Source organism: Malaclemys terrapin, chromosome 1 (assembly GCF_027887155.1).
Source record: "Malaclemys terrapin pileata isolate rMalTer1 chromosome 1, rMalTer1.hap1, whole genome shotgun sequence".
NCBI classification, from domain to species: Eukaryota; Metazoa; Chordata; order Testudines; family Emydidae; genus Malaclemys; species Malaclemys terrapin.
This window is the reverse complement of record NC_071505.1, coordinates 228,936,939-228,956,925: the sequence shown is the minus strand read 5'-3', so window position 1 is coordinate 228,956,925 and position 19,987 is coordinate 228,936,939. Positions and strand designations below refer to the sequence as shown.

Below are 19,987 nucleotides of genomic sequence, written 5' to 3'. Positions count from 1 at the left end.
CCCCGTCTGCCTGATGAACAGAAGGGATGTGAACAGGAACCTGTTACCTCTCAGTAGGTTATAGAGTCATTCTAATTTTTTATCTGTCCCGATGAATATTTAATTATTCAATTGTGTAATTAAGGTGGAACAACTTGAATAGGCGTGATTGAGGGAACCCCCGCATCAGAATATTCCATACCCCGGCAGTTAGGGCACTTACCTAAGAATTGGTAGATCACTGTTCAAATCTCTTCTCCTCATCAGGCAGACGGGAGACTTGAACTGGGGGTCTCCCACATCCTGGGTGAGTGTCTTGGCCACTGGGCTAAAAGTTATAATAAAGCCCCTCCCCTCTTTCCTGGCTGTTTTGTGTGGAGTTAGGTGGCCTTTGACCATGCCTACTGGATCAGGCACCACATGACTTAGGTGGAGGAACACCTATCTTTCCCCTGGTACATAGATTGCTCTGAGGCTGAAGCAGGAGATAGACACCCAGATGCCTAGAGCTAGGCAGCAGTTTATATTCTCAGAGGCAAAAACTTAGGTGCCAAGTGAGTTTAGGTGCCAACAGGATTAGGCAGCAGCTGAGTGGGAGTTTTGTGGGTCACATTGTGCCTAAAAACAGGACTTGAGCATCTAAGTGATTAGTAATGCTTCTTTCTTTCTTCTTTTTGTTTGTTTGTTTGCAATCCCAGGAAAGTTAAAAAGAGGGATTTTAAATGTTATATGTTATGATTTGAAGAGTGTAATTAATTTATCTCTTTATTTAAAAAAATAGTAGGCAGTTTGAGTTTTCTGACCTTTGTATTTTGCAGCTAATGGGGTATCAAACAAAAGAATTCTTATGCCTCAGTCAGGTCATGAAGAGCAAACCCACATTTTTAGCTTGCTGCAGTGTTTCCAGCTGCTCACAGATACAATCTGTGGTCCTGACTCTCCTTTCTCAGGCTGAATTCTGATGTATCAGTTGGCTACTTTTATTTTAAAGTGACAATTACCGTAAAGAAATACAAAATGTGTCTAGAAAAATGTGTCCAAGTTTCCAATTACAGACGCCAACACAAGGCCAGAGAAATCTCAGAATGACTTCTGTGGGGTGGAAAGTGCGTTAGATGTATCTTATATTGAGTCAGGTGCTGAGAAAGTATCGCAAGGGTCATTATGATGACAATGCAGGTTATGATATCATTTGTAGAATTTTTTTTCTTTTTAAAATGTCCTCTCCCCTGTCCTCCAAAGAGGAGTTACAATGATTGTTGTGATCCAGGTTAGAGGGAGCCTTTAAGTAATACTCTAATAGGATGATTCACTGCTGCCCTGAAACTTGTGCAAAGTAAGTGGAAGTCTATGTAAAATGAGACATCAAAGACCTCTGAGAATATCCAAAGGTTGAATTCTAGTTCTTCCTGAGGCCTTCTCTACATAAATGGTTTGGGTTCTCCCCCACCCTCTTTTCTCCCCGCCATTGTCCCGTATAGTTACTGGATCATAAGGAGACTTTGCTGTGGAAGTCTCTTTGTTGTCAGGGGCCTGTTTCAAAGGCAATGGTTGCCCTGTAACCAGAACTCTGATGCATCCATCTAACCAGCCTCCAAAAGCCAGATTCTGTTCTTGACTTCAATGGAAACAGAGCTAGGCCAGTGCTGAGCACTTCTGAAAATCCTACTCTTGTGTCTACCTGCTATGACTGTATTCAGAAAGATCACAACTGTTTAGTGAGTCTCTATCTTCTTTCTTTGGGGATTTTATCTTTCCTGGTGTTTAATTCTCGTTTCTGTTTTAGGGCCCACTCTTACTTCCTTAGTAGCCAATGGGAATTTTGATGGGAGCAGAGCTAGCTGATAGTTCTATCATGCAGTAGGTGAAGCATAAGGAAATGAGTATTCTTTCTGAAAACATATTTTTAAAATTTTAAACTCTTAATACTAGCCTTTTTTTTAGTAAAATAACTCACTACTAGAATGAAGCATACAGTTTATCTGCTATCTAAAGTGTGTGCGTGTGTGAATCATGAGAGATTGTTATTTAATCTGACAACCAGGAGGAATGCTGCACTAACGGGAGTAAGAAGATCCAAGATTTACTATCTTGTGTGGTAAAGAATTGGCAGAACACTTCTTTGGTGGCAATCTACTGAAAAAGGGAATAGCTCAGACCTCATAGCTCAAAGGGAATAGGAATACCAAAAGAGGAGGCGGTAGCTATGCTACCAGATACAAATAGATGTGAGAGATCATGCATATATGGATTTTGCTAATGGAAAAGAAGGAATGAAGCAGCATTTGGAAATTTCCATAGCTATTCCAGTGTCATTATTTGGGACTGCTGAAATAATGAAAATATGGGCTGATCAGGCTGTCCAGTACTAGAAATTATATAGTACGTACATCCCCAAAGTAAAGAAAATAGTATTCAGATATAATGGTAAAAGGGGATTATGTTTAATGGAAAATGTATGGCTAAATCCCCTTCACTGCTTTTGATAATCTCAGCCAAATCTCAAAAGAAAATCAATCTCAAAGAAAATAAACAGTCAATGTGAATTTCAGGAAAGTAAATTTAGAATATTCTTCACTCTTTCTCTGACTCCCCTACCCCAGTAGAAAAGCAGAATTTCAGGCTTAAAATATCTTTTTTTTTTAAAAAGGTAAGGTTATTAATTCTGTTTTTGTGAACAAATCTAGGAAGGGCATGTTGTTTGTTGAAATCTTTTCTAGAACTACTTTGCCAGCAGTGCAGGTGAGCAAAGACAGAACATTCAGACGTCTTAGACGCTAAAGATAAGGTACAATGATAAAAAGCTGCTCCTCGCACGATGAGGGATTTTTTTTGTTAGTACTTTCTGCTCAGACCAGTCCCTCTTACTTCCTCTTTCACTTCTGCGAAACTCTTTAGAAAAATATCAAAAACAAATGTGAATGTGGTTTACTCACGTCAACTCTTCCACCACTCCCATACATCTCTACAGCTGTTACCTCTATGCACGTATCATAGGTTATGGTGTAGCATTGTTTACTTTTACACTGTATAGATTACAATAGATTTTGAAGCATTCCATCATACCAATATATGGATGATGACACCACACAAAAATATGCTTTATTTTATTTACCAGTTGCACTATATTGCAGTAGCAAATTATTCTCCTCTACCAAGGCCAACTGGGAAAAGAAGACACTTAGAAACTCATCCACCAAAATGTATTTTTTTAAAAAGAGTTTATACCTTCACAACAGGAAATATTTTTAAATGGCCATGTGAATCACAAGACAAACCAACCACATTCCGAACTGTGTTCGTTCTAATCTTCTATTTTTAGGTCACATCATGCGCAAACTTGCTGCCGACACTGTTAGTATTTTATTACGAGCAAAACAATAATCTAGTGCTAGCACCATTGGGAACAGGATTTTATCTCATGTCTGTATAAATCCTGATTTGCCATACTAAATTTCATCATTTGTGGGAAGTGGAGGATAAAAACTGGTTAGAGACTTATGACCAGAGATTTCTTTGGCTTAGCACCCTCAGCAATAAAATGTAATTCAGTACAGTGTTTTGGAGAAGAGTCATTTAGCAGCAGAGTTCAAGCCTGGCTTCCATCCCCTGGCAAAGGCAAAACAAACAAAAACATACACAAACCTAACCAAACCCCCGCCCCCCACCATGTTTCCCTCCTTTTTCCATGTATAACCATGCGAGTAGCAGTGATGTTAGCAGACAACTTTGCACGAGTATGAAGTTGCTGTAGAGGCTGAATAATTCATGCATGATGACTAAGCATTAAATCAATTAGTCATCTTGTTGAACATGCCTACAGTGCATGGGCATCTATGAAGCACTAACCAAAACTTCCCAAGTGCTGTCCCAGCATGCACTGGGCTCAGACTAAAACCTTGGATGTATCTTCATTATCGCTTGTTCTAAAGGCATGGTTGGGAATTAGGCGAAATCATTACAGGCCTTCCCAAAGCTTTTTGTGGAAATACCTCTCACCCAAGTCAGTATCATTCAATTGGAAGAGCCAGGAATCAGTTGAGAGCTAGTATGGCGTGAATGACAAGGACACAACTGGGATGAGAGTGGTCATGCCTGAACAGGGCTGGCCTTACCATGAGGCAAACTGAGGTGGCCACCTCAGGTGCCAGACTGTGGGGGGGTGCCACTAGGACTCAGAGTGTGGAAAATTGTGTGTGCTGCTGGTGCATATGTATTCTCTCTGCTCTAGATGCACAGAATGGTGGAGTGCTGTGCTTGAGGAAGGAGGGCACAAGAGACATAACAGACAGGCAGGAGAAAAAGGTGAAAGGGTATAACAGAAAGCAGCAGGAGCTGCAGGGACAGAGAGGAGGAGGAGCCTTTTATGTACCTCTCTAGCACCCCCAGGAGCCTGGACTGATTAACACCAGCTTCTCAGAGAGCTTCCTGTTTCCTGCTGCTTCCCTGAACCCACTTGAGGAGAACAGGCAGTCAACTGAAGTAGTAAGAGCCAGTTAGGCCCTTAAGATGCTGATATCCTCCCTCACTCAGGCCCTGCTACCAGCCTGCTTATTTGTCCCCTTTAACTGAGTGTTGAGAGCCACTATTGCTGGCACAGAACAGCAGTCATGAGTGAAAGAAGAAAACGCCCCTCTGGGGCAGCATTCAGAAAAAGAAAGAAAGCAAAAGGAGGCTTTTCTATCTAAGAAGGAAGGAGCTCTCCTGAGATACATAGACACAAATGTTCACGGTGAGCCTTCCGGCCCCAGTGAGGATGTGAGTGGTGAGGAGATGCCTGATCTTCCAGTTAGTCAGAGTGCTGGTGACCTGGCAGCTACTGCAGCATCCATATCTCCATCTCAAATGGATGTAACCATGCACATTCCTGAAGAAAAGTGTAGATCAGAGAAGAGTGTGGTGGAGGCGCAAGAAACAGCTGTTGCTGAGTTTAGTTCCTTAAGTCTAGATGATCCAGGACTGTGAACCCACTTGAGCAGTAGCCCGAGGGACTTCCTTGTACTGCATGGGCCACAACAAGTGAAAAACGTCATGTTCCCCGAAGACAATGAAAATAGAAGTTTCCATCCAACACATTACTGGTGTGAAATTCCCAATGGTGATAAAGTGGAGAGGCCATGGCTTATGTACTCAAAAACCCAGAATGCTGCATACTGTTTTTGCTGCAAACTCTTCCAGTCTAATGTTCCAGCCACATTGGGTTCTACAGGAACAAAGGACTGGAAAAATCTGGCTAGAAATCTGGCATGCCATGAGAAGGCAGCAAATCACCAGAGAGCATTCCATAGGTGGAAAGAGCTTGAGATGAGACTAAGGTTAAAGGCCACCATAGATGATCAGCATCAAGAGAAGATTGCATCAGAGTCTCTTTACTGGCATTGCCATTGTGAGAATGCTTGCTACCCAAAACCTAGCACTGCGTAGCACTTCAAATCAGCTGTATATGCCAAAAAATGAAAACTTACTTAAAATTGTGGAGCTGATGGCTGAGTTTGATGCTGTACTCCAGGAGCATCTAAGAAGAGTCACCACCTAAGAAATGTGCACACACCACTACCTTGGAAAAACAGTTCAAAATGAGACCATACAGTTACTGGCAACAAAAGTCAAACAGAAGATTGTGGCAGATCTGAAGTCAGCAAGATATTACTCTGTTATTCTGGACTGCACACCTGACATCAGCCATAAGGAACAAATGACTTTAATGGTGCGTTTTGTAACAACAAAAGAACCTAGTGAAAATGTCCCTGCAATGGTGACTGTCAGAGAGCATTTTCTAGAATTTATTGACATTGTTGATACTACAGGAGCTGGTATGACAAATGTGCTTCTTAAAAAGCTGAAAGATACGGGAATTGCAATAGCTGACATGAGAGGTCAGGGCTACGATAATGGTGCCAACATGAGAGGAAAGAGCAGAGGAGTGCAGACACGGATCTGGGAGTTAAACCCTCAAGCTTTTTTTGTCCCAGGCCGTACTCATTCATTGAACTTGGTGGTCAGTGATGCAGCATCAGCTTCTAGTGAGGCTGCTGAATTTTTTAAATGTAATTCAAAGTATCTATGTATTTTTCTCTGCATCAACGGCAAATTTTAAAGCAACATCTGGGATCATCCTCTCTGACACTGAAACCACTGAGTGCCACATGATGTGAAAGTCGAGTGGAGGAGATAAAACCTATCAAACACCAAATTGGGAAGATAGATGATGCCATAGTTACCATTATGGAGGATAATGCTATGACAGGAACTGTTCATGGGAGAACAGTGGCAGAGGGAAATGGAATCACCAGAAACATACATAACTTCAAATTTCAGTGTGGCTTAGTGTTGTGGCATGACATACTGTTTGAAATAAATGTTGTAAGCAAGAGACTCCAAGATGTCGACCTTGATATATCTGGAGCAATGGAACAACTGGACAAAGCAAAGTCATACCTACAGTCTTACCGGTCAGATAAGAAGTTGTCAGAGGAACTTCACACTGAAGCTATTTCCCACCCATTCAAGAATACAAGAGTCACTGAAGAAAAAAACATTTTGATTACGAGGCACGGGATAATCCCATAAGAGACCCCAAACAACAATTCAAAGTTGAATTCTTTAACCAGGTGCTAGATTGTACAATACAGTCAGTTGAAGAAGGTTTCATGCAGCTCAAGGAACACAGCAGTATATTTGGGATATTGTATGATATTCTAAAACTCCTCACTATACCTGAAGAAGACCTACACCAGCAATGTAGGGCACTAGAGACAATGTTGACACATGATGATATGCATGATATTCATGCGAGTGATTTAGGTGATGAACTGAAAGCCCTTTCAAGATACATTTCGGCAGGATCAACTCCAAAGGCTGTTCTGGAATATAAGTGCACAAATATGATGACCACCCTCTTTCCAAATGCTTTTGTTGCTCTGTGCATACTTCTAACACTTCCTGTAATAGTTGCCAGTGGAGAATGCAGCTTCTCCAACATGAAGTTAATAAAAACACATCTACGCTCCTCAATGACACAGGAGAGGCTGGTCGGCCTTGCGACCGTCTCAATAGAGCATGAGCTGGCTCAGACGGTGGACCTTCAGGAAGCAGTTCAAATCTTTGCCACCAAGAAGGCACAGAAAGCACCACTTCGATTATTCAAACAGATAAAAATGCCAGTGTTTACTTTGCAGACAAGAAAACTTTCAAACGCCTGAACAGCAAAAGTAACTTAAGTGTTACTTAAAATTTGTGAACAAGGCATTTTAAATTGTTAGTTCTCTTTTATTGGGGTAGGTAGCAGAGCAGTACCATCAGAGGAGTAGAACAAGAAGAAGGCAGAATTGAGAGCTTTCAAAATTTTGGCCCAAGCGAGGGGGGGTGAGGGCGTCATTTGAGCTCCCCGCCTCAGGTGCCAAAATGTTGTGGGCCACCCTGATGACTGAAGGTGAGAGGCACAGGAGTGGGCCATGTCTGGAGGTTAGAGCAGAGCCAAGTTAGATTCAAGAGTCAGGACCATGTGACATTCAGGGGCACAGTTAAGAGCAAAGCCAAGTGTCAGAGTCAGGGATCAGAAGCCAAATGCCAGAGCCCAGGAGTGAGCCAGAAATGCAGTCAGGAAGTGAGATCAGGGGGAGAATCAAGGATGGTGAACACATTGAGTAGCCAGCAAGCTCTGGGCGCTGCTGAATCTATCCCTCCATCAATCAGGAAATGCAATCAATTAGGCAGCCTCTTCCAGGATTAGCTGTGTCCAGTGTGTTGCTAGGAGACTGACCCTGCTGCAGCTGGTGCCCTGACACTGGAGGAGAGTGAATGACTTTGGCACTCAGATAATCCTGACTTTTAGTGCTGGCTCCATCACTGTCTTGCTATGTGATTTTGGGCAAGTCACTTCTCCTCTCTGATTCAGTTTCCCCATCTAAACCAGGGGGATGATAATACTTGTTTATTTACTTTTCAGGGTTAGGTGAGGATTAATTAGTCCATTTTTCTCTATCGCTTTGGACATGTACATCACTGTAGAAGTGCTAAGTATTATTAATTATTATTATTATAAAGAGAACAGTAAGTCTTTGGAAATTGCCAATACCCACCTAGATAAGCAGCCTATATTACTAATCTGATTTGGCCTAGAAGCATTTATTGCTTGTCATAAGTTGAAGCCTTTTGCTATAATGCATTAGCTCCTTTGCTTCAGAAGCTGCTTCTGTTCTTTTATGAGTTCTGGGCAACCCTCTAGTCATTTAATTTTTTCTCTGATAGATAATGTTGTATCTGAATTTTAAAACTACCTCATAAAATTGTAAATATCATTGACTGGATTCACTCTTGTTTATGCCAATTTTTGCCAGGGGTGCTAGGAACAACCCCAAAAGTAAGCAGCAGTGGGCTGGGAAAGTGTGATGGCCGATACATGAGGCGAATGTGCTCCTGTGAAGCCCCTTGTAGAAACTAAACATTCATGCTTCAAACTCTAACATATATGCATAACTTTAAGCATTTGGATAGTCCTGTTATCTTCAGTGGGACTGCTAACATTGTAAAGCTAAGCATGTGTCATAGTTTTGCAGGACAGAGCCTAGGGCCGCTCCCCTGCAACATAATCTGTGCAGACCCACGGAAGTATATTGAGTAACTCCATGAGGCAACCATGAAGAAACAAGGCCAAGGAAATAATTCAAAAGTAAAGGCCAAGGTTTTTCAACATGACTAGTGATTTTCTGGATGCCCTACTTGAGACACAGTAAGGGGACTGCTTTTCAGGGGTGTGTGCTCAGTATTTTCTGAAAATTAGGCCTCTTTAAGGCAGTTCAAGTTGGGCACCCAAAAACAGAGGTACCCAAAATCACTAGTCACTTTAGAAAATCATTCTCCATGTGAACATAAAAACAGCCACACTGGGTCAAACCAAAGGTCCAGCGAGCCCAGTATCCTGTCTTTGGACAGTGGCCAATTCCAAGTGCCCCAGAGGGAATGAACAGAATAGGTAATCATCAAGCGATCCATCCTCTGTCGCTCATTCTCAGCTTCTGGCAAACAGAGGCTAGGGACATCAAATGTGGCATTTGGAGAGGGGTTCTCAACTGCCTGGAGTGTAATAAATCACTTCCCGAGAGAAAGGAAAGGGGGAATGTCTACAAACATTTCCCAAAATATTTTTCTCTCAGGTTTCTTCGTTGTCAAGAAACTTCAGGGTACAGTGAGATTTTCTGGCTGCATTTCTATAGGAATCAAGTGCCTACTACTACACAACGTACTGCAGCCCAGTTTCTGTTCTCGTTGTATGCTGGGTGGGGATTTTTGGTTTAATAGATTATTCAGAACTCTTTCAGCAATTGCAAAAAGCCACCTAACCTCATACCGCACAAGTTCAACTGACAAGAGCTTTTGGTTCTTTGGAAACTTGGGTGTATAAAGTGATTGTGGGCAGGGGCAGCTCAATCAGACAAGCAGCACAGAAAGCCACCAACATTTTTAAAGACTGTTAATTTGGTTAGAATGCACCCTCCTATAGAAAGCACATGCTAAACCCACGTCTGCTATGCCACTTACAGCCAAATCTTGGCATACTTATGTAACCCACTGGTCAATATGTGTTATCTTTCTCCCCACTGTGTAAGAGTCTGTTACAGCTCCCACCTACAGTTGTTGAATCTTTAGCTCAAGCTACCAAGACGTACACTTTTAGTTCTGGAGGTCTCCAGTTCAGTCCTTGGTGTCAGCCAAGATAGCAGCTATTACACCTACTGAGACATGCAATAATAAATAATAGTTACGGGCCTCATTACTGTCTCTCAAGATTTCCAGACATCAGTAACTCAGCCAGGGATTATGGAGTGGGTGGGTGAGGTTCTGTGGTCTGTGATGTGCAGGTGGTCAGACTAGATGGTAATGATGGTTCCTTCTGGCCTTAAGTCATTGAATCATGGTAAAACCTTATGTACAGGGTTGAGGAGAGGGAAAACTCCATTAGGAGTTCGTAGAGTTCCTCTCCAAACATTTCTATCAGGGAACATCCAAGGAAGCAGCTGTCAGTTTTCCCTCAAAGAACTAAGGACCCTGTGGGGTCCACAAGAGGCCAAGGCCATTGGATGGAGGCCTAGTGCCTCTGGAGCCTAGGAATCTCCTTCTGTTTCCTGGCAGCATGGCTCCATTGCAGCTGTGCTATCAGGGCTTCCCCAGAAGGAGATGCTACTGCATCCCCTTAAAGCAGTGGAGTCGAGCTGTGCTGTATTATCTTTCCCTGAGCAACTCTATAGTGTGCCGTCCTCCATGGCTTGCCCCACTCACAACTCCTGTGAGAACCTCAGGGGTAGGGTGACCAGACAGCAAGTGTGAAAAATTGGGACAGGGCGGTAATAGGAGCTTATATAAGAAAAAGACCCCAAAATTGGGACTGTCCCTATAAAATCGGGACATCTGGTCACCCTACTCAGGGGTCCCAGGAAGGGGAGGCCAGGGCCATGGAGGCAGCTGTGCCTCACCCTTCCACATGTGGCAAGGCAGATCTACACATAAAGGCCCCTCTCAGCACATGGATCTTGGAGACACAACATGAGCCAAAGAGCCTGTCTTTGCAAGGGTACTGCACCTTTAAGACTCCCACTCTTTGTGCCGAAAGAACATTTTGTACTTTCTTTGCAGCATGCGCAGCCAGAGTGATACTTGGTGAGCTGTCTTCTGTCTCCCACACTGTCCCCTTCATGTGTTGTTGATCAATAATCTGTGAAATTGACTGTTTTTTTCTGTAACTGCTTTGTCTCAGTCTCTTCTCCTTTTAAGTTAAAGTTCTCTGACAGGTGAAGATCACCCCAAGCCAGCTGACCAATCCTCCCAGGCAATGGTGCCTCAAACATTTTGGCTGCATCTGCTGCCAAGTGCTTACAGGTGTATAGCCAGCCCAACGGGTACACGGAGGGGATGGGCTGGGGAGGAACACTGTCTGATTCCACTCTCTCTCAATTGCACTTTGGCAAGACTGGGCAGAATTTTGCCCGTAATGGCAGAAGAAGTCACAGAACAGCTGGATGATGCCCTCTACTTAGAATCAGAGGTCTCTGTTCTCCTGCCCCTACGTTTTGGAAGGAGGCAGGTGGAGAAGCTGATTTGAACTCCTCATATTTTTAGGCCTGCAGGGGCTTGCTCAGCCTCCCATGTAATTTAAAGCAGCCTGATGGGGAGCAGAAAATAACTGTAGTACAGTGCTTTGCAGTTATATCCCTGCTCCATCCCTGGCTTGCCCAGTATTTAATTTGTATCAGGGCTTGTCAGGGCTGTGCCCCGGCACCTCTAGGGTTGGCAGTTCACAGCCCCAGCACCTTTGCGCTTGCCACATCAGTTATGAATGTAAAAAAAATTGCTTGAGCCCCAGCACCTGTTTCTTTACAAAGTAAGCACTGGTTGTCCCCTCCCAGGGCCGGCTCCCGGGTTTTAGCCGCCCCAAGCAGCCCAAAAAAAAAAAAAAAAAAAAAAAGCCGCAATCGCGATCTGCGGCGGCAATTCGGCGGGAGGTCCTTTGCTTCCAGCGGGAGTGAGGTACCCTCCGCCGAATACCTGGACATGCCACCCCTCTCCGGAGCAGCCGCCCCAAGCACCTGCTTGCCAGGCTGGTGCCTGGAGCCGGCCCTGTCCCCTCCCTACCCTGACATACTGGGAGCAGGGCCAGTATAAAGTGCTTACACCAGTTAAGGAGATTATCTGTATAGGGCATATTTCAGGGGGGCTATTTCTACCCCTTCAGGGCCTATTTATGCTGCCAGATGAACATAGAATCCTAGAATATCAGGGTTGGAAGGGACCTCAGGAGGTCATCTAGTCTAACCCCCTGCTCAAAGCAGGACCTAATCCCAACTAAATCATTCCAGCCAGGGCTTTGTTAAGCCTGACCTTAAAAACCTCTAAGGATGGAGATTCCACCACCTCCCTAGGTAACCCATTCCAGTGCTAAAGGGGCCTTAGTACAAATGAAAATCAGACCCATAGAATCATACTGTAGGATGGATCAATGAGACAACTGTGAGCCTCAAGCGTCATCTGCTAAAAAAAAATTAGATGTATGAAAGGCACACAGAGCAGTAGCTGTGCGCACACACCAACCCCAACAAGACCTCAGCTGTCTCTTGCAACTTCCTGTCATTACCCACACCACAAATGCACAAAAACAACAAGGAGTCTGGTGGCACCTTAAAGACTAACAGATTTATTTGGGCATAAGCTTTCGTCTTTAAGGTGCCACCAGACTCCTTGTTGTTTTTGTAGATACAGACTAACACGGTTACCCCCTGATACTTGACACCATACAAATGCACAGGAGGAGCAAACTGGTATGTGGCTACACAAGGTGTAAGGAAGGTATTGGAGAATCAAATCACTGTTAAAGGCATTTGGTGATATACCTGTAATGCTTCCTATGATAGCATTAGAAAATGAATGATCAGGAAAAGATCACCCTCTGAAAGAGAATGCAAGGTGACTTTTGGATAAGAGGGAGAGAAAACCACCTTCCCCACCAAACCATTTTTATTAAGTCTTCACACACCTTCTTCCTGTCAACTATGAAACCAGCTGAAAAAAGTAGCACAGTCCCCACACACCCATTAATGGTGGAGAAATACAAATGATCTATTCATAGACCAAAGTCAGGGAAGAAAAGTGAGACTAAACGGCTCAATTATGGAGCCTGAGAAACAACAAACCAAAAAGTTAAACGGAAGGGAGGAGAAAGAAGGAAGTAGTGGTTGAAACAATCCGTAAGGCAGAGGAGGGGGTCAGTCCCATTTAAAACAAAGTGCACAAACAACCGGGGAAAGTATACAAAAAAAGTAAGTTGATTTTGTCATATTAGTGAAAGTTGTGATGGCCACTTTTGAACCTGAAGCCCTCTTGTTTATTCAAAGAACAGGTGCCAGCTTCCCACCCATCCCTCAGCCCTTAACTGAAGGGACCATTTCTAGCAGCAAAGGGATGGTTCAGTTTGTATGGTCTTTCAGTATTGGTATGGAAATTATTCTTACTTGTATTTGCATTTATGCATTTTGCTGTTAGATATAATAATGAACCAGTTAGGATTGTTAAGATGCTGTATAACTGACCTAAGCACTAGCCATCTAAGACAGATGAGCATTGTCAAAGAGACAAAATGTGAAGCACTTTTAAAGGTGTCTTTGCATGTTGCTATTACAAAGAGGTCATATTTTCTCTTTAGCAAAACCATGCGATATGTGGCCTTGTCTCTGCCAGAGAGATTGTCTAGTAAATGCTCACCAGTGGTGAGAGTGGCTCGGCAGCCGCAGTGTTAGTAATGTCGGGAGCCCTAATCTAGATAGCCTGCTTTTAACACTATGTTAAGCGTATTAGACTTTCAGAGCAAATCTAATCCACACCTTGTTCATTTTTACCTTGTCTGTACGCAGAGCTTCCAAAATTGCTAATGGCAATGCAGCGGTACCAGTGTTAACAACAATGGGAAAGCTGTAGGAAATTTGCCTCAGTTAGACAAGGCTCTAAGGACAACAGAGAAAAACAGGGCTGATGGGTAACAGAAGGAAGGCCCCGATCATGCAAACACTTAGGCACCTACTTAACTTATGCACATGTTCAATCCCATCGAGTTATTTAGGTACATAACTGTAAGCACATGCATAAGTTTTTTGCAAAATCATGGTATAAAAGGGCACAGACAGTGATTGATGTCAATCCTAACCGTTTGTGTTTGATAGAGACAAGGCAAAAGAAAAATATTTAGACTGTAAACTCTTTGAGACAGGGAGTGTCATGTGTTTGTGTAGCACCTAGCACAACGGAGCCTGGACCCGGTTAAGGCCTCTGGGGGCTATTGCAATGAATATTTTAACTTGCATTATCAAGGAAACATGTCTTTTAATCAGAAGTCACTATGACTCCTGTGCTACATTCTAGCTTTGCATTCCTACCACTTCAAAAGGAGAGTTAATGGTAAGTGGTTTAGCTATAATGAAAGGAAATGCACACTGCGGAGGATGTCAAACAGCAGCAGAACACCAAGGGTACATTTACACTTCGCGCTGAGGGGTGACTGCCGCTTGAGCAGGAATTCCCGTGCTAGCTTTAATGTAGCTAGCTCACTAAAAACTTCAGTGAAGACACTGCGGGGTGGACTCCAGTGTGGGCTGGCAATGCACGTCGGTACCCAATGTTTCAGGTGGGCTTCCACAGCTCGCTCTGAAGTCTGCTCTGGTGCATCTGCACTGCTATTTTTAGCCATCCTAGCAACATTAAAGCTAGCAGATATAGAGCTACCCAAGCTGCAGTCACATCTCTGATTGCATAGTATACAGACCCTCGGTGACATGGTGATGGTCAGAGAAAAGAGAGAGGTAAGGGCTGAATGATTTCCCCAGTGGACTCAGAGAGAGCTTTGCCGCTGACTTGGATGGAACAGGGTTGTGCCCTTAAATGCAAGATTCTAATTTCTTAACAGAAATCTTAGGTATTACACAACTAATTAGCCAAGCTAGTTGGGTAGTTATACTATTTTTTATTTCCCTGCAGGTTCTCTCTATTGTACCTGAAATCAATTGTTATATTTTATCAATCTGACGGTTATGCTTTATGATTATTATTTAACATTTATATTGCAATGGTCCTAGAGGCCAACCAGATGGGGCCTCCTTCATGCTAGGTGCATGTCTACACAGCAATGTCTAAGGGTATGTCTACCCAGCAATTAGACACCCGTGGCTGGTCTGTGCCAGCTGACTCAGACTCATGGGGCTCAGGCAAAGGGGCTGTTTCATTGCAGTGTAGGGTTCTAGGCTCGGGCTGGAGCTGAGGCTCTAGGACCCTGTGGAGTGGGAGGGTCAGAGCTCGGGCTGCAGCCCTACACTGCAATGAAACAGCCCCACAGCCTGAGCCCTGGGAGCCTGAGTCAGTTGGCACAGACCAGCCACGGGTGTCTAATTGTGCAGACATACCCGAAGGGGTCCACGGGGCACCTAAAAGGCAAGGACCAGCAGGAAAGGACAGTCATAGTAAACTTACCCTCACTCCTAGGGCTGAAACTAAAAATGCTAATTGAGATGCTAGTTTTTTTGATGCTTCACCTAAGCCATCAAACACTGTCAGGTGATAACATTTGTTCTCTGACAACCTGGACTGGACTTAGAGGGGAGAGGCTCATTGCTCATTATAACAACCTTGGCCATTTAGAATTATTTTGAGGTATTATTTGGAGGTTTGGGGGTGGGCCCTATGACCTATTTTGCAAGGGGAAGGTCCACCATAAGGGACTCTCCACAGGATAACACTTGTCCTTCCCCAGAGCTACAGGTTTGCAGTATTGGGCCCTAGCTGATGTCACAAAGAGCTAAAGCTGTCAGTTTATCATCAGGATAATTTGGATATTTTCACTGTCATTTTTTAAATAAAAATGATATCAAAGGGCAATTAGCCAACCACCCCGCAAAGCTGCTTTTATTTTTTCTCTAGGCATTTTACAGAAAGCCAGTTTGTTGCAGGCAACAAGTTCATCAGGTCACAGAATCGTAGAAATGTGGGGCTGGAAGTCTTTGCAGCCTGGGGACAAGGGGCTGTAAAATATGGTCAGAATTAATGAGAGACTATTAGATGCCACTACAAAATCCATCTGCAAATGAAGAGTCAAATGCAGCTTGACACACTGCATTCCTTGCACACAGCAGCTCCATTTTGTGAATACCCACTGCTGAACATGCCTAGCTCCCATTGAAGTTAACAGGAAGTGAGGGTGCACCATATTGTACAATCAGGCTCATAACTGGCTGCAAAAATACACTTTCTGTAGACCTGTGACTTCTATTTCTAGCACTTATACAGCTTGTATGTTTCTGGTCTGTTCTACATGAGAAAATGTGACATTTATTTACGACTTCTTTCAGATTTACAAGGCAAAGTTGAAGCTGACAAAAATATTGGTAGTAACTGATTTGGTTGTAGGGGGAGGAAGGCTCTACATGGTGGCAGGAGCGCCGCCAGCTTTTCTGCTGCCCTAGGCGGCGGACGGTCCTGCCCCGAAATGTCGCCCCTCACAGAGGCGGCAGAAGGTCCCGCCCCCAAAATACTGACGATGACTGGGGCGGCCGAAGATCCAGCCGCTGCGGTCGCCACCCCCCAAATTCTAGTGTATGTTGTATCTAGGTCACCTAATGGGTTGCGCCAGCCCTGCATGGTGGCTAGCCTTGCTGCTAGTCCAGTCCATATATATAGTGGTTGGCAATGGCAGGCGGGTACCACATTGAGAGCACTTCTGAGTGTAGCCTATGGAATCATCTGATGTGGGTCTCCCTCAGCCTTGCCTATTGAAGTTGTTCCTCTTTAATTAAATAGTTAAATATTCATTGGGCCAGTGAAAGTTAGAACAACTCTATATCCCAGTAGTTAGGGTACTCACTGAGAGGTAGCAGCTCCCTGTTCAAATCCTCTCTCTTCATCAGCTGCAGGGGGCACTTAACTGGGAATCTCTCAGATCCCGGTGAGCATCCTAAGCATTGAGCTAAAGATTTTAAGGTGGAGTTAAGTGGCTTCTGAGCAAACCTACAAGATCGGGCTCCACAGGCAACTTAGGCAGAGGAGCATCTAGCTTCCCCCAGGTTTGTAGCTTGTTCCAGGGCTTAGGTGGGAATAGATGCCTGGACACTTAGAATGAATCAGCAGGGCACATGCCCAGAGGCAGAAACGTAGGTACCTAGGGAATTTTTACTGCAAAAACTTAAGTGCTCAGTGACTTTAGGCACCAAATGGGAGGTTATAGATCACAGTGGTGTCTATAAACAGGTCTTAGGCTCCTAACTACCTTTATGGCTCCCACCTTTACTCAAACAAGTAATCCCACTGACATCGAAAGAAATAATCATGTGAGTAAAACAAGCAGGTATTGGGCCAAAACAGCATGTGAAATTGCACTGGGTACTGATTGTTCACTAGAAAATATTTTAGTGTCCACAGGATACATTTGATTTAATTTAATGAAATGAAAATGCTTTTTAAAAAATTCACTGTTTGACCCCGAATCTCTCAAGGGACACACCCTGCACCGTGACTCATTTCAAGTGGGAATTTGTCCGGCTTTTTTACTTACCAAACCTGAGTTCAGGGTTCCAGGCTTCTAGTGCAGAAGCTGATGAGATCACTAATGCCCACTGCGGAGCAGGGAGTTGCTAGTTTGTCCTGCTAGAGGTGTTAGGTGATGCCATTAGCTCCTGGAGTTAAAACACATGACCCAGAAGTCAGGTCTTTACATGGAATTAAAGGAGGAACTGGCTTTCAGCTATTTTGTTTGAAAATGTATTTAGTTGTCATTGCTTAAGCCTAGACATGTATTCAATCAATGATTTTGGCTCATCAAGGGTTTTTTGTCTAATGTATATATAAAGCAGTTTAGTTCACTTTTTATGGCCTGGATCTTACACCCATTGAAGTCAATGGTAATTTTGCTTTGTTATAGCACCCATCAGCTTTTGCTCACTCGAACGGTGATTGATCTGCAAAAAGGATTTTGAAGAGCTATGGACTGTAAAATTGTTACCAACTACTCATTTGTGGTCATCAACCTTATAGGTCACTTCAATGAGGTTGCTTCTAAAAATGTAGATTCTTTATTTCCTTTCCTTCTGTGTTGGCAAAATGCCACACTGAGATACCACTGGTGGGCTCTAACGAATCTAGAGTGACAGATTTAAGTATTGTAACATTACTGACCATACAGACTGTCTGAAATGTTCTCAATTACTTTTGGAACCTCGCACAGTTTCATTCATCCACTACTAACCATTCCCTTACCATTCCCTGTCCATAGTATTATCTGTGTCTTGCAATGCGAGCTGTGCTATGGCTCTCTGAGTACTTTACAATCAGCCTGGAAAACCGCAGTATTCTTTGCAGTTGTCTGCTGTCACTCCCCTTTGTTGCCCTTGGTGCACTTTTGGAAGCAGATCCCTGTGCCTCTGTAATGTATCATTGTGGTGGGAAATTGTGAACATGGGCCAGGGCTCTTGGCTTTCCACTAGATTGGCATGTGAGGGTTGGGATCTGTGTTGTCTGTCCACTTGTCTTCTATAACTATTACATATAAAAAACTATATTTAATGAAAATTAAGTTTGCAGAGTCAAGTGCTCAGAAGTTATTAAATGCCAGGTTTAGGGTTGCCCATGAAACTTCTAATGCACATACACAAAGGAGCCAAATTATGATCCATTTACTATTTTTTCCACATGACTGCTGTCTCATTCAGTGCATATTTCTGGATGGTGTCAGATAATAAATTAGGGCTGTGCTGTGCATCGGGACATTTTATGTGGGTCCCTTGAAACTTGAATTCTATCCGTATTCAGTATTTCTTTTAATTAGTGCTGAGAAGGAACAAGATTTTTCCATGCCATAAAAAAAATCCAAGATTTGGAAAAAAAATATCGTTCCATAGTGGAGCGGGAAAAACAAATCTTGGAATTTGTCACAGAATGGCTGCCTAGTTCCCTGGGCATGAGCCTAAATATCTACACTGCAGTTTTATAGCCCCGCAGTCTGAGCCCCGCGAACCCGAGTCAGCTGACACAGGCCAGCTGCGGGTGTTTTATTACAATGTAGACATACCAGGACAGCTAGAAGATTCTCTCTCCTGTGCTCTCAGGGTATGTCTACTCTGCAGTGTAAGCCCAGGATTAGTGGAACTCAAGCTGGTGGACCCTGGGTTAGAGAACAGAGGGCTTGAGCATCTACACTGATTGGTTACCGTAGGCTGAGAATTTTTGAAGCTGGGTTGCAACCTAGGGCTTCAGCATCTACACTGCAGAGATCTGAGTCCAATCAGCCATATCTCAGATTTCTAGTGCCCTCCCAAAATGTGTCTGTGCCTAATGCCACAGAGTCCCCTGAAGCCTGGAATGGAGCGTGCTCAGTGTAGACAGACTCTGGAGAATTTAGCTGCCAAACTTCTACTGGGCTTGTGTGAAATGTGCTTTTTGGAAGCACATAACTTGGGTAGATTCAGGCAGATTTTCATGGGACTGGCAAAAAGGCACACTCCTGACACGATGGTGAACATCTTGGCAAATTTCAAGCCCCCGCTCCAAAGCTTAAAGGTGCTAGAATATCTCGGCAAAATAACTAAACATTTTCTAACATGTTAACCTACGTATTTTCCCCTAACCTCATTCTGAGATATGGCTGAAACATTTCTACTGAAATTTTCTAAAATATATTCCCCAAGAGGCAGCCACCTGGCATGGAAGATTTCAGCCTGAATGGTTGGCATTTGGCAAAGTTATAAGCAACTGAATACTGCATCTTATAATGGGACGTGATGGGCAACATTAACTATAGCTTCCACTACTATTGCAGCCTATACTTATGAGAATTGTCAGGTTTTTCCACATCTCTTGGCGAGGATTGGTGCTGGTTCATTTGAGTACATTTTTCACCATTGTAGACTCAGGGACAACAGGATCGTGTCCAGTTGAGTGTTAAATGTTTACTTTCAAACAATGGAGCTTCCTCCTTTGTGCCTGGGCAATTATTCTTCAGTCTTATTAAACTAATTATTTAGAAATTATTTCTAACATTCAACCTAAATGAGCCCTTTCTTAATTTCATCCCAATATACCTATCAGGTTCTCTTGAACATTTTCTCACTCCATCTGTCACTGGATCTGCCCAATCTAGGTAATAACAGACTGCTACAAAACTCAACACTTTTCATCTTAAAACACAACCACATGAGTGCAAAATGTTGGTCAGACTTACAGGCAGTTCCCTAGGGAATTTTCATCTGATCAGTGCTGGTGCTTCCACACTGTAACAGATTTTACTTTCCGTACACGTATGAGCTGCAAAAAAGAGCCAAAAAACAACAACTTTAAGAATATCATTTCAAAATGATCAGATATCAAGATATTTATCAGGTTCACACAAGCACAGATAACACGATCATAGTTTTCAAATGGGCTAGCTAGCTCAAAAGCATTTATGGGCCAGATTTCCAAAAGTCCTTATTCAGCACCCACAACTGAG

The 19,987-nt window shown here is 43.4% G+C and overlaps 1 protein-coding gene across 2 annotated transcripts in view; it reads right to left on the bottom strand.

Annotated features, from left to right (window-relative positions):
- The window catches only part of LOC128830653 (P2Y purinoceptor 8-like), a 43,943-nt gene that overhangs the window by 16,838 nt on the left and 7,118 nt on the right, over window positions 1–19,987 (bottom strand). Inside the window, exons 2-3 of one of the 2 annotated variants that reach the window (XM_054016521.1) lie at window positions 19,721–19,803; window positions 17,060–17,180 (exon numbers count right to left, since the gene is read on the bottom strand). The gene's annotated coding sequence lies outside the window, so the exon portion shown is untranslated. The remainder of the gene's footprint in view (window positions 1–17,059; window positions 17,181–19,720; window positions 19,804–19,987) is intronic. The other variant, XM_054016520.1, reaches the window with a different exon arrangement.